The sequence below is a fragment of the Scyliorhinus canicula genome, chromosome 11, assembly GCF_902713615.1.
Source record: "Scyliorhinus canicula chromosome 11, sScyCan1.1, whole genome shotgun sequence".
NCBI lineage: Eukaryota > Metazoa > Chordata > Chondrichthyes > Carcharhiniformes > Scyliorhinidae > Scyliorhinus > Scyliorhinus canicula.
Genome location: NC_052156.1, coordinates 83,878,195 through 83,884,302, shown reverse-complemented (window position 1 = coordinate 83,884,302; position 6,108 = coordinate 83,878,195).

Sequence of the window (6,108 nt, the reverse complement as noted above, 5' to 3'; positions counted from 1 at the left end):
CGCCGTGCGGCCACCTGCAGATAACAGGGCCGTGTTCACCAATAGGAAGGGCACGTATTCCATGAACATACAGGTGGTCTGAGACCACCGCATGATGATCCTGCACGTCTGCACCCGGTACCCGGTCAGTGTTCACGTCTCATACGGTTTGTCGGGGTCTTACATCCCCGGCATGTTCGAGGGACGCCACCCCCGGCTGAGGGGCTGGTTGCTGGGTGACAGGGGTTACCCGTTGCGGTCGTGGCTGGTGACACCTGTACGGAGGCCACTCAGTGACGTGGAGAATCGCCACAACGATGCCGATGCAGCGACAAGGGGTGTGATAGAGAGGTGCTTCGGGCTGCTGAAGATGCGTTTCAGGTGCCTGAACATCTCGGGGGGGGTGGGGGGCCCTCCAGTACCCGCCAGATAGGGTCGACCCATCATTGTGGTGTATTGCTTCCTGCACAACATAACCCAGCAGAGGGGCGCTGTGCCGCAGGCAGAGGAGGGGGGGAGTGGAGGAGCAGCAGGAAGAGGCGCAGACCTCCCCAGATGCGGGAGATGGGGGACAATGGTCAGGGCAGACAGGCTGGACATGGGCGGGTGGCTGCCCACCGTTACCAGCTGGGCCAGCGAGCACGGGACAGGCTGATAGCCGCCCGGATCACTGACTAGGGGGTGTACGAATCAGCGAGTATGGGCACATACCGCACACCATGGCAACATCCGACCACCCTCACACCCCCCTCACCCACCCAACACCAACACCCTCACGCCCCTAGCACCAACACCCTAACCCCCACCCCCCCCCCTCCAACCAGCCCCACCCCACCCGCATGCACACCACCCCTCCATTGAACATCTACCTGGGGCCGGCGTCAGACCCCCATCACACACACACTGGCGCTCGTACATGACACCCATGCATGCTTCGGACAGAACACAAAGGCAGCTTCTGTAGGTGTGAAAGTGATTTTAATTACAAACTGTCCATACACATGCCCTAGCCCCTGAAACTCGTCTGTGCCCTTCACCCATGCCAACTTACTCCGTGCCTAATTGTTTAGCCTTACGGGCCCTTTGACAACGCCTAGGTGGTTCCCCAGACGGTACAGCAGAACTGGAGGTGGACTCCTGCGATTCCTGCCCTGTGACTCGGGATCCCTTTGGCGGCCGTTTCCTAGGGCGGCCCGGCCTAGATGAGCCAGGCTGCGGCTCGGGCGACTGGGATGGCGAGCTGCCAGCCTGTCCTGCCAGCTTCCCATCAGATGCACGTGGCACAGAAGGGGAATAGGGGGAGTCCGAACTGCCGCGGTGTTCCGGGACCTCCCCTACAGGGGGACCCAGCACAGGCCCCAGCACCTCCTCCTCCCTCGGGGTGCCCGATGACCCCCGGGCCTCTACATGGGTCGGGGGTGCAAACGGACCGGCCATCCGACGCCCCACCCCCGACACCTGGTGCTGCCAGTCCTGGAGGCCCGCCCTGGTATCGACAAGGGTCTGCAAGTTTGCAGCCATGGAGCTCAGTGAGTTGGCCATCCCTGTCTGTGTCTGGGTGACGCTGGCCAGCATCTGGGCAACGGTGCCGATGCCCTCAGCGATGGCCTGCTGAGACAGGGCCATTGCCTGCTGGGACTGGGCCATTGCCTGCTGGGACGGGGCCATTGCCTGCTGGGACGGGGCCATTGCCTGCTGGGACGGGGCCATTGCCTGCTGGGACTGGGCCATTGCCTGCTGAGACTGGGCCATTGCCTGCTGGGACTGGGCCATTGCCTGCTGAAACTGGGCCATTGCCTGCTGGGACTGGGCCATTGCCTGCTGGGACTGGGCCATTGCCTGCAGAGACTGGGCCATGGCCTGCTGAGACTGTGCCATTGCCTGCTGGGACTGGGCCATGGCCTGCTGAGACTGGGCCATTGCTTGCAGAGACTGGGCCATTGCCTGCAGAGACTGGGCCATGGCCTGCTGAGACTGGGCCATTGCCTGCTGGGACTGCGCCATGGCCTGCTGAGACTGGGCCATTGCCTGCAGAGACTGGGCCATGGCGTTGAGCGCCTCTGCCATCTGCAACTGGCTCATGGCTTCCTGTGAGAGGGAAGCGAAGTCCTGGGACACGGACGCCTCCACCTGCGTCTGCAGCCGCCGCAAGCCGGCCATCATCCTCTTCCTTCGTCCCAGGTTTGGTGAATGCATCGGGTCTATGGGTGGGTGTGTTAACTCCAGGAACCCGGAAGCCGTCTGGGCGACAGATGTTCACTTGCGCCAGGATGCCCTCCGACCTCCCGGCCCCTCAGCTGCTCCTACCTCCACCTGCTGTACCTATACGGCTGTGTTGTGCGCACCAGTGAGTGAACCAGAAGCCTCATCGCTGAAGTGCCCAACCGAGGTGAGTGTCTCTGCGATGGTGGAGGGTGTTGGAGAAAGCAGTGGCGTTGTGTCGTGCGCATCGTCAGTCTCCGAGTCCATGGTCCCCTGGGGTGGCGCCTCGTCTCCACCCGTCCGCAGTGTGTCACTGTCCTGTCATCCAGTCTCGTGTGTGGCAGTGTCCTGGGTAGGAGTGTCCTGGGTAGAGATGTCCTGGGTATGGGTGTACTCGGTAGGTGTGTCCTGGCTCGGCTGCGATGGGGGCCTGTAGAAGCTCGCCTCGTCGCTGGGTGTAACGCGCTTGCGTCGCTGCACTCGCACGAGACGCAGGCGTCGACTCTGTGGTGCTCCATGTCTCTCCCTCTCCCACGGCCGCCCTGGGGGGACCTGCGGGCGTCGCACCCCAGAGGGGCCGGGTCTCTCCCTCTCTCATGGCCGCCCTGGGGCATCCTGCGGGCGGTCGGCATCCGCGGGGACGGGTGCCTCAACGATTGGTCCTGCAATACACAATACAGCATGCATGGTTAGACACACAGGCGGTGATCGGGGGATATGGGGGAGGGTGGATATGGGGGAGGGGGAAGGGCCGTGGGTGGCTCACTTGCTGGTGGGTCCCCGACCTCTGCATCGGCAACCTCCCGGTCCTCAGGTCCGCCTGCCAGTTCCAGGGCTTTCCTCATGGACGGAGAGTGGTCTCTCATCAGCTGTGCCCCCTCCTGCCCTCTGACGCTCGCTATTGTGTGCACGCTTCTCCTGTGGGGGCGGGCAGGTGGGTGGCAGGGTAAAGGGCAGCAGTGTAAGACAGGTAGATGACTGCACGACAGCGGTTGCTCGTATATTGGCAGAGGTCACAACACATTAGGGTTAGGGTTAGTTGGACGTGGGGATGTGCCGCTCATCGGTTGGGGCGGGGGGGGGGGCTCACCCTGGCTGCCCTGACGAGGTCGTTGACCTTCTTGTGGCACTGGGTGCCTGTCCTCGGTGAGCCACAGCGCTGACGGCCTCTGCCACCTCCCTCCACAGGCGGCGGCTGAGCCATTGGGTGACCCTGCGGCCATGTCCGGGGTACAGGACCTGCCTCCTCTCTTGTACAGCATCCCGGAACGCCTCGATGTCGCGCTCCTGGAACCTCAGGGCTGCACGGCGGCCGGCCATGTTTTCAGATCTTCCAGGGGGGGGGGGGGGGGTGAGGCTGTCTTTTGTGCTGTGATGCCGAGCGGTGTTGATTGCGCCGCCCGGCGTGAAGTGACACGCCACATCCACAGCGGGTGACGCCATCGCGAATGGCGTCACGCCGCTGCTAGCCCATTCGGGCCCGGAGACTTTGCGACATTTGAGGGGGCCCCCCGACGCCGGAGTGATCTGCGCCGTTTTTGGCGCCGGGTCCCAGCCATCGCGCCGATTATCGGAGAATCCCGCCCCAGGTGTCCAAAGTTCTGATGGAGCCTGCCCGCCTTTTTCCTTCTTCTTCTACCACATGGTTTTAATTCATGTTGCCCGACACAAAATTATTCTTGTGATTCGAGGGTAAGATGCCCAATGTTAGTTAAAGGCACACGTTTGTTGGGAAACAGATCACTGTTCTCCCAGTCTTTATGACAAGTTTTCACACGACTACAAACTCTTCTTGTTCATCCAGGTAACCCTGGTAGTGAATCACGGCACTGATCCCCGCCCTACCCGCAGACCCCAAATTCATCCGGTCAGTTAAGCTCGGGTAGTGGAGTAACGGCACTAACCCCCGCCCTACCCGAGGATTCCACCCATTCTTCTCCCGCAGCGACCCACATGCACCTCATGTTCCCGTCACTTCATACACTCTGGAATGGTTCTCTACACTCTGCATTGCCTTTGGCAAGCCTTAGTTCCACCTTCTCTACTCTCTCTTTGGTTGTTGGATAAAGAATGTATTTTGCCACGTTCCGTACACTCACCTCTTCTTTCCTTTACCTCCCATGACCCCATGGTCGTTCCCCACATGCTATTTACACGTACGACACAATTGGTTGATGATCCGCGGCGGGAGTTCAGAGACAGAGGGAGCCCATAAAGCAGCGGGAGTTCAGAGAGAGAGAGAGCCCAGAAAGCGGCGGGAGTTCAGAGACAGAGGGAGAGCCCATAAAGCAGCGGGAGTTCAGAGAGAGAGAGAGAGAGCCCAGAAAGCGGCGGGAGTTCAGAGACAGAGGGAGAGCCCATAAAGCAGCGGGAGTTCAGAGACAGAGAGCCCATAAAGCAGCGGGAGTTCAGAGACAGAGAGCCCATAAAGCAGCGGGAGTTCAGAGACAGAGAGCCCATAAAGCAGCGGGAGTTCAGAGGGACACAGGATAAAAGAGCGGGAGGAGAGCGGCAGTAAGTCAGTGAAAGAGCAGGAGGGGACACATTGAGAGCGGCGGGGTACCAGTGGGAGCAAAGATAATATAAGGCGGGAACCGGAAGTACGACCCGCGGACTTCTGGGAAGGATTTTCTCCTAGCCAATAAATTGTGGTGGAGAGGATACCCGAGACACTACACGTATAGTGTCTCCCACCCGCCCTCCTCCTCTAACCTAATAATAAGACCCATTGGGGTGAGCAGGTAAGTGCTATATTATATTATTATTTTTTATTTGTTTTATATTTGTTTACCAGAACTTGGTTGAAATTAAGTGGGATGGCAGGGAAGGTAGTGCAATGTTCCTCCTGCAGGATGTTTGAGGTGAGGGATGCCGTTAGTGTCCCTGCTGATTTTACCTGCAGGAAGTGCAGCCGGGTTAGGTACGTTTTGGCGCAGCCATTTGGGCGCGGCCGTTTTGGCGCGGCTGTTTTGGCGCCAACCGTTTTGGCGCCGGCTGTTTTGGCGCCGGACGTTTTGGCGCCAAAATAACATTTCTTTATTTGTGAATTAGCCTCAGGTGAGTTGGCTGCTGGTGCGGGTGCGTTGAGTTGGGTGCTGGTGCGTTCTATCACCATCTGTTTATATATTGGCGTTATATATTGGCATTATTGACGTTTTGGCACCAAAATAACATTTCTTTATTTGTGAATTAGCCTCAGTTAAGTTGCGTGCTGGTGCGTTCAATCACCATCTTTTTATATATTTTGTAACTAAACCAATTCGCATACCCATATGATGGCTGAGGCAGTATCAACGAAACGTGGTAAAGAAAAATTTGTTCATAACGGATTCCTTTACGTCTTTGACAAAACAAGCAAGCGTTGTGAGCAAAAAAACCGGTGCAAAGAGTGGTGAGGCCGTGGAATGCCCTACCTGCAACAGTAGTGAACTCGCCAACATTAAGGGCATTTAAAAATTTATTGGATAAGCGTATGGATGATAAGGGCATAGTGTAGGTTAGATGGCCTTTAGTTTTTTTTCCATGTCGGTGCAACATCGAGGGCCGAAGGGCCTGTACTGCGCTGTATCGTTCTATGTTCTAAAGCACGTCTCCATACTAAAGCTGCAAACATATATCTCAGATATATGTAATTATGGTAAAAAAACACGGAGGAGTTACTCCTACGGTTTATGCTCTTTTGCCCAACAAGCAACGCACCACATAGACGAGAATGTTCGCATTATTGAAAGAAATCGAACCCAACTTGAAACCCAGTTCAATCGTCTGTGATTATGAACAAGCTGCGCACAGTGCTATGAAAGACATATTCACTGATGTTCAAATAAAAGGATGTTTTTTTCATTTAGCTCAAAATATGCAAAAATATCTAGCTAGTATGGGGTTCCGTAGTTTGTATAACACTGATCCAGATTTCGGGTTAAAAGC